Here is a 10,839-nt window from a genome sequence, read left to right on the forward strand (position 1 = left end):
AGGGGAGTGGGGGCTAGTGGTTAGAGCTGGGAGCCAGGACTCCTGGGTTCTATTCCCAGTTCTGGGAGGGGAGTGGGGTCAAGTGGTTAGAGCGGGGTGGCTGGGAGCCAGGACTCCTGGGTTCTACCTCTGGGAGGGGAATGGGGGTCTAGTGGTTAGATGGGGGGCTGGAAGGAAGCCAGGACTCCTGGTTTATATTCTTCCTCTCTTGCCCCTCTTTCTTTCCTTCCCTGCCCCTCAGGAGCTCTCTGGGCCCAGTCCCTACCCCCCCGCCCCGGTGTCACATCAGGGAGTGGGGGGGGGGGTCACACGAGCAGGGAGCAATGAATAGCACAGAGAATGTCTCCACCCCTCTTTCCTTCCATCCCTCGCTCATGTTTTCCATCCCAGCCGCCCCCCACCTGCCCCAGCCGGCCTGGCCAGATTCCCCAACCCTGAGCCACCCGCCCAGCTCCCCTTTCTCCAGCGGGATGCTCCCAGCATCCATCCCTTCCCCACTGAGTCACCGGGCCCTGGCCGTGCACCCCGCCCGCTCCGGGCCCCGTCTTACCCCCCGGCCCTTCCAACGAGCCATGCGGCGTCGCTGGCTGGGTGCCCACGGCGGATCTGTCGTGTGGGCCGAGCTGGGTGGCACCCGCGGAGAGGCAGGGCCCCGGCGTGGGTATTTAGGGGGTGATTCGAGGCAGCTCTCAGGCTTGGCAGTGAAGGACAGACGGACGCAGGACGGGTGACAGGAGCACCCGATATTTCTCACCATGGCCAGTGCCCTGGCGCTAATCCCGCTGCTGGCGCTGCTTGCCCCAGGTAAAGGAGCCCCGGGGGCAGGGGGCGGAACCGACCAGGAGGGCCAGGCAGGCTGGGGGGGGGGGGGGCATCAGGACGCCTGGGTTGGGTTCCCAGCTGCTCTCCGAAGAGTGACTGAGCCTTGGAGTCCCGGTCTGTGAAATGGGGCGAAGGATCCTGCCGTTGGTTGCCTTGGAAGATCTCCTGGGTAGGGGCTGTCTCTCGCTGTGTGGCCGCGCAGCGCCCTGCACGATGGGACCCCAATGGCACTCGGGGCCACTCAGCCCCCTGGTCTCAGGTGGGGTCTGTGCAGCGCCTGGCACAGCGGGGGGGGGGGGGTTCCCCAAACTTTTGATATGGTTGTGGGAGGCGAGGAGGAGGGACAATCCTGAGCCTGGGGAGGGCGGGGTTGGGCTGCAGGGGAAGGACCCCAGCCCGGGCTGAGGACTGGCCGCTTGCTAGCAAGTGACTCCCCCCCCTCAGCCAGGTTTCCAAGCTCTCGGGCGGGGGGGAGGGACTTTAGGGGCGTCAACGGGAGCTGAGCTGGGGGGCCGAGAGAGCCCAGCTCCGGGGGGATCCCAAAGCACTTGGGAAACACTCATGGCAAAAATCCTCTGGGAATTGGGGCCGTGCAGATCGGCTCACCCATTATGCAGGTGGGGAAACTGAGGCATGGGGCAGCATCCCTGAAAGACTGAGGGAGGCACCAACCATGACAGGGAGCCGTAGATAGAACCCAGGAATCCTGGCCCCTGCCCTCCCCTCCCAGAGCTTGGGATAGAACTTATCCCGTTCCCTCCCCCCGAGCCAGCAGGTCCCACGCCCTGGGGCCGGATCAGGGTCAGCGCCCCCTAGTGCGGAAAGGCCCCGTGCCCCATTCCCTGAGCAGCCCGGGCGCTCTTGGGAGAACTTCCCCTCCGCCCTCAGCCGGCTTGGAGGCTTTGGGGTGGCCCCACCCCAGGAACAGGCAGTACCGGATCCCAGATAAACACCCCAGCGTCGCCTCTCACCCCCTCCGGGGAGGTGAAACTGGTACAAATTGCCCAGAGAGGAGGAGCAGAACTAGCAACAACAGACCCACGCCATTCCCAGCCCCTGTCCCGGACGCCTGGGTTCTCTCTCCAGCTGTGGGAGGGGAGTGGGGGCTGGTGGTTAGAGCAGGGGGGCTGGGAGCCAGGACTCCTGGGTTCTCTCCCCAGCTCTGGAAGGGGAGTGGGGGCTGGTGGTTAGAGCAGGGGGGCTGGGAGCCAGGACTCCTGGGTTCTCTCCCCAGCTCTGGAAGGGGAGTGGGGGCTGGTGGTTAGAGCAGGGGGGGCTGGGAGCCAGGACTCCTGGGTTTTCTCCCCAGCTGTGGGAGGAGAGTGGGGCCTAGTGGTTACAGGGGAGGGGGGCTGGTGGCCCGGACTCCTGGGTTCCTGGCTCTGACGTCCTTGTCTATCTCCCCCTAGCCTCCTGCCTGCAGTGCAAGTCCTGCCAGGGGGAGTTTGGCTGCTCCGTGGAGACAGACGTGACCTGCAGCGAGGGCGAGTCCAGCTGCCGGACAGCTGTGCGCAGCGCCGCCGTGTGTGAGTCCCGGGGGGCGGGGCGGCCTTCCCCGGGCGGGGTGACTCTGGGGGCAGGGGCCGGCCCGTGGGAGCTGGGGGGGGGGGGTACAGCAGATAGAAAATGGGATGTGATTGTATCACAGCCTGTAAAGTCCGAGGGGAGTGGGGGGCACTGGGGGGCAGGCGGGGTGGGGCTTCCGGGGGCATGCAGGGAGGGAGGGGGTGCGGGGTCATTGGGGGGCATACAGGTTGGGGGCAGGGGCCATGCAAGGCGGGGGGCACTGGGGGCATGCAAAGGGCATGCAAAGGGATGTGGGGGGCATATAGACCCAACTAAAATCTGGGGGGGGACCATTATCTGGAGGAGGGGGGCAATTGCCCCCTTGCCCCATAGGAACGGTGTCTCGGGGGGCCGGTTCCGGGCGCGGGGTTCCCTATTGGGAGGGATTCCCAGGGGAGGGGGGTCTGGCTGGTCTCTCTGGTCCCCTGGCGCAGAGCCAGGCAGGTTTGGGGGTGTCCTGGCGTGGGGGGGGGCAATAGATGGGTTGGGGCGGGAGGGGACAAGGGGCTACCCGGGGGGGGGGTGTCTGTGAAGGGGCCCGGGCAGGTTCTCACCAGTGTCTCCCCCCCGCAGCCTTCCTGCGCTTCCAGGCCGTGTCCAAGGGCTGCGCCCGCCGCTCCCGGCCCGACGAGGCGCTGGCTCTGAGTTCGCACCTGCTGGCGCTGTCCTACCGCGCCCGGCACTGCCAGGGGGACCGCTGCAACGCGGAGAGCCTGGGTGAGCCCCCCTAGAGCCCCCCCAGAGCCCCGCCCTCCCCCCCTGCACCTCCCCAGAGCCCCGCCCCCTGCACCCCCCCAGAGCACTGCCAGGGGGACCGCTGCAACGCGGAGAGCCTGGGTGAGCCCCCCTAGAGCCCCCCCAGAGCCCCGCCCTGCACCTCCCCAGAGCCCCGCCCCCCGCCCCCTGCACCCCCCCAGAGCACTGCCAGGGGGACCGCTGCAACACGGAGAGCCTGGGTGAGCCCCCCTAGAGCCCCCCCAGAGCCCCGCCCTGCACCTCCCCAGAGCCCCGCCCCCCGCCCCCTGCACCCCCCCAGAGCACTGCCAGGGGGACCGCTGCAACACGGAGAGCCTGGGTGAGCCCCCCTAGAGCCCCCCCAGAGCCCCGCCCTGCACCTCCCCAGAGCCCCGCCCCCTGCACCCCCCCAGAGCACTGCCAGGGGGACCGCTGCAACGCCGCGAGCCTGGCTGAGCCCCCCTAGAGCCCCCCCAGGGCCCTGCCCTCCGCCCCCTGCATCCCCCCAGTGCCCCCCTCCCCTGCACCCCCCAGCGCCCGGCACTGCCAGGGGGACCGCTGCAACACCGCGAGCCTGGGTGAGCCCCCCCTAGAGCCCCCCCAGGGCCCTGCCCCCCGCCCCCTGCCCCCCCAGACCCCCCCAGGTCCCTGCCCCCCGCCCCCTGGACCCCCCGCCCCTCCCCTGCACCCCAGTGCCCCGAGCGCCCTGCACCCCACCCATCCCCCCACTCCACCCATGCTCCCCATGCACCCAACCCTGCCCCCCATCCCTGCTCCCCCTCCGCTTGTGGCCCCACTACCTGGCCCCCAGCGCCCGGCACTGCCAGGGTCGATTGCAATGCCCCAAGCCTTACCGGTGAGCCCCCCTGCACCCCCAGTGCCCGCACCCTGCACCCCCAGTGCCCCCAGCTGTGCCCCCACCCTGCATCCCAGTGCCCCTCCCGCCTGCAGCCCCACACCTCAGAGCCTCCGTCCCACCTTGCACCCCCCAGTGTCCCCACCTGCCCTATCCTCAGCCCATCTGCAGCCTGCCTTCCCAGTGCCCCCACCAGTCCCCCAGTGCCCTGCCCCCACCCCGCCTGCAGCCCTGCCCCCCGACTGCCCCCACTTGCAATCCCAGTGCCCCAACCTGTCCTGCCCCACCCAGCACATCCCCCTGCCAGTCCTACTGCCCCTACCCTGCCCTCCTCCCCCCGAATCCCCAGTGCCCCTCACCTCCCACCCTGCCCCCCATAGGTGAGCGTTGTCTCCCCCCACTGATCCGTCCCTTCTCTCCCTACAGCCCCTGAGCCGACCACCCCCAACCAGCTGAGCTGCCACGCCTGCACCTCGCAGGGCGCCTGGTGCCCCCCCTCCGCCCGCACCCAGCTGGGGTGCACTGGGACACAGGACCAGTGCCTGGACCTGGACATCACCGGCACGCTGGGTAAGGGGGGCAAAGAGGGGCGATGGGAGGGAGGGAGGGAGGCTGGGAAGATGAGAGATGGGGAATGATGGGGAGGGGAGAACGGGAGCAGTGGGGGGGTAGCTGGGGGAGGGGAGAACCGGGGTGCTGGGGGGGAGGCAGTGGGGGGGAGGGAGAGGGAGGGGAGAACTGGAGGTTCTGGGGGTGGGGGGGAGAAAGGCAGTTGGGGTGGTATCTGGGGGAGGGGAGAACTAGAGGCCCTGGGGGGGGGTAGGTGGAGGAGGGGAGAACTGGAGTGCTGGGGGTGGGGGGGGGAGAAGGCAGAGGGGGGGAGGGTAGGGGGAAGGGGAGAACTGGAGTGCTGGGGGGGGGTATGAACACCCCTGATGGCTCCTCCCCCCCCCCCAACACACAGGTGAGTTCACCAACATGAAGCTGAAGGGCTGTGCCAGCCTCCCGCGCTGCCAGGATGGGCTGGGCTTCCACGCAGGCTCCCGCGCCATCCACGCCCGCTGCTGCAACACGCCCCTCTGCAACCACCTGGACACGGGTACCCACCAGGGTAGATGGGCCCAGGGGGCTGATCGGGGGGGGGCAGAGAGGAGGCAGGACACCAGGGTAGATGGGCCCATGGGGCTGATTGGGGGGGGCAGAGAGGAGGCGGGACACCAGGGAGATGGGCCCGGGGGGCTGATCGGGGGGGGGGGTTTTGGGGGTATCAGACCGAGAGGCTCCTGGATCCCATCCCCTGCCCCCTCCTCCCCCCAGATTTCCACGTGGAGGCCGAGCCGCACAACGGGCTGCAGTGCTACAGCTGCGTGGACGACGACGGAGTCGGCTGCACCAGCAACTCCAGCGCCACCGTGCCCTGCCTGGGGCACCACAACATGTGCCTGGAGGGGATCGGCCGCACCCGCACCGGTGAGCAGGACACGGGCCCTTTCCCCTCCAGGGGGCGCCGGCTCCCATCCGGCCCCGGGGCGGGGACTGGGACGCGGGGCCTTTCCCCTCCGGGGGGCGCCGGCTCCCATCCGGCCCCCGGGGCGGGGACTGGGACGCGGGGCCTTTCCCCTCCGGGGGGCGCCGGCTCCCATCCGGCCCCCGGGGCGGGGACTGGGACGCGGGGCCTTTCCCCTCCGGGGGGCGCCGGCTCCCATCCGGCCCCCGGGGCGGGGACTGGGACGCGGGGCCTTTCCCCTCCGGGGGGCGCCGGCTCCCATCCGGCCCCCGGGGCGGAGACTGGGACGCGGGGCCTTTCCCCTCCGGGGGGCGCCGGCTCCCATCCGGCCCCCGGGGCGGGGACTGGGACGCGGGGCCTTTCCCCTCCGGGGGGCGCCGGCTCCCATCCGGCCCCCGGGGCGGGGACTGGGACGCGGGGCCTTTCCCCTCCGGGGGGCGCCGGCTCCCATCCGGCCCCCGGGGCGGGGCCTGGGACGCGGGGCCTTTCCCCTCCGGGGGGCGCCGGCTCCCATCCGGCCCCGGGGCGGGGACTGGGACGCGGGGCCTTTCCCCTCCGGGGGGCGCCGGCTCCCATCCGGCCCCCGGGGCGGGGACTGGGACGCGGGGATTTTCCCCTCCGGGGGGCGCCGGCTCCCATCCGGCCCCGGGGCGGGGACTGGGACGCGGGGCCTTTCCCCTCCGGGGGGCGCCGGCTCCCATCCGGCCCCCGGGGCGGGGACTGGGACGCGGGGATTTTCCCCTCCGGGGTCCGCCGGCTCCCATCCGGCCCCGGGGCGGGGACTGGGACGCGGGGCCTTTCCCCTCCGGGGGGCGCCAGCTCCCATCCGGCCCCGGGGCGGGGACTGGGACGCGGGGCCTTTCCCCTCCGGGGGGCGCCGGCTCCCATCCGGCCCCCGGGGCGGGGACTGGGACGCGGGGCCTTTCCCCTCCGGGGGGCGCCGGCTCCCATCCGGCCCCAGGGCGGGGTGATGGCTGGCTCTGGGGAATTCTGACCTTTTGCCCTCCTGCCTGCAGGTGGCGACGATTCAGTCCTGGTGACCTTTAAGGGCTGCGCCACCCCGGCCATGTGCCAGAGCTCGCTGCTGGCCCTGGTGCAGGAGCTGGACGGCGCCGAGGTCTATTGCTGCACCGGGAGCCTCTGTAACACCCGCATCATGGATGGGCGGGTGGCCGAGGGGCGGCCCAGCCACCCCTCCCCCACCCACGCCCCCACCCCCAAGCCAGACTGCATCCTGGAGGAAGACGAGGAGGAGGAGGACGTGGTCCCCGTTGCTGGGGGCCACCCTCCGTTGGCAGGGAGCCACGGCGACCGGGAGGCGAAGACCACCGAGAGTTCCGAAGGGCGGGGCTTGGAGGAGGGAGGGGCCTTTGTCGCCGGGAACCACGCCGCGTCGCCTACAGGCGGACAGGGCGTCACCCCGCGCCTCGGCCACGTGGCAACAGGCGGCCACGGGACCGCGTCTGCCGAAGACCGCGACAACGCCGGATCCAGGGACAACGCCTTCAGTGCGGGAGGGGTCTTTTCCGAGAGCAACCCCGCGCGGCCGACGGGCATCCCTCACCCCGATCCCAGGGCTACAGGCGGCCCCGCTACCATCGTCCTGGACGGGAGCAGCCGCTCGGAGCCCGACACCAACAAGACACCAGAGAACGCCCGGGAGATTCCAGCCGGCAGCGGCCTGGCCCACACAAACGATGAGGAAGAGGAGTGCGAGGAAGAAACCAATTACTCTGCCCGGGACCACATTACCGGTGAGGCCTTTGTCTCCGCCGGCAGCACCGACTCCCCGCGGCTGGACCACGGTGGTGGCTCTACCGAGTCATCAGCCCACATCGGAGCTAGCACAGCTCTCAGTGACAGGGTCTTTGTTGCCGAAAGAGACGGCCACAGCTCTGCCGATGCACCGTCCGGTGCCGGCAGCAGCCCGGTGAGCCCCGGCGACGGGGTCGTTGCCGAAGGAGCTGGCCACGGCGCCACCGATTCACCATCTCTCTTTCCTGCAGGTGGCTCCGGCACCGAAAGCCGCACCGGGTCAGCCAGAGAGAGCTTCGTGGCCGAGGGCAGCGCCACCCACAGCACCGACGGCTCGACTCCCGGCTCCCCCGGCAACCAGATGGACACCGTAGTCCACATCCCCCATCTCGCCACCAGGCAGAATGAGAGCTTCTTCTCTGAGGACAAGGAGGGAAGTTCCAGCCAGTCCAGCGCCTCCCCAGCCAGCCCCATCGGCACCATCCTGGCCGCCAGAGGAGCCGGAGCCGGGTCCCACCGGGGGAAGAATAAGACCCTCTGCACCAAGCGCCCGGGAGTGGCTCCGGTCGGCCAAGACATCCCGGCACGGACCCATCCCGGCGCCCCGGAGACAGTCGCCAAGCCGGAGGGCTCGTTGGAGCGCACCGAGGGCGACCGGGACTGGCCAACCATCTCCTTCCCCATCACTGTGGAAACCCCCAACAGCTCCCTGCGAGGTCACCTTGGCAACGCCAGTGCCCTGGGGCTGGACCCAGTGGAGGGGCTTGTGAAGAACGCCAGCGACTGGCTGTACGCCAACACCCCGGGGAAGCCGCGTCCCCCCTACCCCAGTGGAGCCTTTGGCCTCTGCAGCAACTTTGGCCTCGTCACCCTCACGCTCCTGCTCGCGGTACTGCTGCACTGAGCCCTGCGCGGAACCCAGGAGTCCGGGCTCCCAGCCCCGCTGCTCTAACCCACTAGACCCTGCTGCTCCCTGCCCAGAACCAGGGAGAGAACCCAGGCGTCCTGGCGTCAGTTCCACCCATGCGCCACCCTAGCACCGAGAGCCTGCCGCCGAGCAGAAGGAAAGCCCTGGCCGGTACCGGAGCAGGACACCTGGGTTCTTTGCGCTTGCCTGAGGGTGCATCTGTGAAGGTGACACCATCGCCCCCTGCTGGCTGGAATCGAAAATGCTCCCCCCCGTGTGTCATAGACCCCCATAGTGCTAGTGGCAGAGGGAGATATCCCTTACTGGGAACTCCCGTAGTGGCTGCTGCTCGGAGGGGCCCTATCCACTCTATAGGTAGAGACGTATAGATTATCTAGCGCTGTAGACTGCCCTGTAATAGATCCGTTAACCCTTGAGATGCTGGAGGGTTTGGGGTTTTTTTTTGCCTGTTAAAGGCCTGGATTAGAAGAGGGGGTGTGACACAACACAACAACAACACAACACAGCACTGCCAGACTGCACATCCATATGGCCACACAGGCAGACAACATACAAACGCACACACACACCCCTGCTCCAATACACAAAACACACACATCTGCACTATCCAAACACACGCACCTCGCAGACATACAAACACAAGTACACACAAGGCAGGCAGCGTGCGCACGCACACACACACACACACAGTTTATTTTGCTATCTATGAAGTCTCCTAGGGCTTAAATATTTATTCAGGAGGAACTTTACCCTGTCAGACAACAGCCCCTGGGGATGGAGGGGGTGGTGTCTCTCCCGTTTGCCCCCTGCCCCTTAGCGCCCCATGTTGGGGGGGAAAGAGGGGGCGCGGTCTCATCCCTCAGCTGGTTGGCTGCCGATGGGGCCAGTTACTGCCCTGGGGGGATGGATTACCCACCACCACCGACCCCCCCCTCCGAGTTGATGCTTAATTTATTGTCCATTGGTGCAGGGACGGGACCGGAGCCCTGCTCTGCCCCCCACCCCCCACCCCCTGCCTGCAGGGCATCCAATAAAGAGTTTTCCTTCCTACGCGTCTGCTGCCTTCGACTGACAGAGCCTGGGATGGGGTGAGGGAGGGTCCGTCCCTACCGCCCCCCCGTCGGAGACATTCCTCCCTTTCCTCAGCCCTGGGGTCCCCCTTGTGCCCCCCAGCTCCACTGATGCTGCCAGTGAGGGGTCCCTGGGCCTGGGCCGAGCCCCCCGCGCTTTCGGACTCTGCCCCCGGTAGGCGCCCTGGGCCGAGGCAGGTCAGTTGCTAGGAGATGAGTGGCCCTGGCTGAGTTTTGGGGGTTGGGGGGGTTGGGGGTTCCCATGAGGCCCTGGACACACACACCCCAGGCTGGCAGATTGCTGCAGCTCTCTCCTCGCCTCCTGGGGCAAGAGCCGGCCCTGCAAGCGGCCCGAGGCCTTGTGGGAGGGACTGCTGAAGGGCTCCTGGAAAGGCAGATGTGGGGGCTGTTGAGCGAACCCAGGAGTCCTGGCCCCCAGCCAACCCCCGCTTTGACCCGCTAGACCCCACTCCCCTCCCAGAGCTGGGGAGAGAACCCAGGAGTCCTGGCTCCCGCCCCCCCCCCCCCCCCCCATACACACACACACTGGATCCCTATTCCTTGGCACAGGGAGCCTGGATGTGAGTCGCTGGGGCTGGGCTGGGGCCAGGAGAATTCCTGGGATTCCTGGGAGAGGCCGGGAGTCCCCCCCCAGCCTGCCATGGGGCACGGCCCTGGCTTGTCACCCGTGCCCCTCCGCGCACCCCGCCAGGCAGGGCCTGACTCTGCCGGCTGGCACAGTGCGGGGGGAGCCGGGGGCACACTGCGGGGGGCTTGCCAGGGGATTGCAGAGGGCCATAGCAACTGCCTGAGGCTGTGGGGGGCAGCAGGCACAGAGCCTGTGGGGAGAGGGCCCATGGGGAGCAGGGGGCTGGCACTGACACAGCAGGGCAGGGATATTAGGGGGCACGGGGGGGACAGCGGAAGGAGCCCCAGTGGGGGCCAAATAAGAACCCTGCCCCCCCATCCCTGGAACCCCACCTGGATGGGGGGGCTGGGTTCCCCGGGGGGGGGGCAGCACGTGAGCAATGCCAGTGGGGGGGTGGAGCAGATGTCACGTCAGGAATTCCCCGTGATTCAGTCTGACCTGGGTTTCGGGGAGGGGAGGGGCCTCTTGTAGGTGAGACGTCAGCCCTGTGAGGGGAGAACCCAGGAGTCCTGGCTCCCAGCCGCCACCTCCCCTCTAACCACCAGACCCCACTCCCCTCCCAGAGCCGAGGAGAGAACCCAGGAGTCCTGGCTCCCAGCCCCCCCTGCTCTAACCCACTGGACCCCACTCCTCTCCCAGAGCATGGAGAGAACCCAGGAGTCCTGGTTCCCAGCCTCACTTCCCCCCGCTCTAACCACTAGACCCCACTTCCCTCCAAGACTAACTGTGTTATGAGGTCACTGGCTGACCCATCGCTTACCTCACCCCCCGCTGGGTGCTTCCTTCTCCTTTCCTGTTAAAGCCACGTCTCAGTGATGCACACAGGCCTGGTGCCCTGGGGGGTGGAAATGGGGCAGGACGGTTGGGGGGTTTCTCCCCTCCCCTTTGCTTCACACATCGGGGTCCTGGCTCCCCGGGGGGCTGTGTGGCAACTGGGGGTGCTGATGGGCC

This window comes from Emys orbicularis, chromosome 20 (assembly GCF_028017835.1).
Source record: "Emys orbicularis isolate rEmyOrb1 chromosome 20, rEmyOrb1.hap1, whole genome shotgun sequence".
In the NCBI taxonomy this organism is placed as follows: domain Eukaryota; kingdom Metazoa; phylum Chordata; order Testudines; family Emydidae; genus Emys; species Emys orbicularis.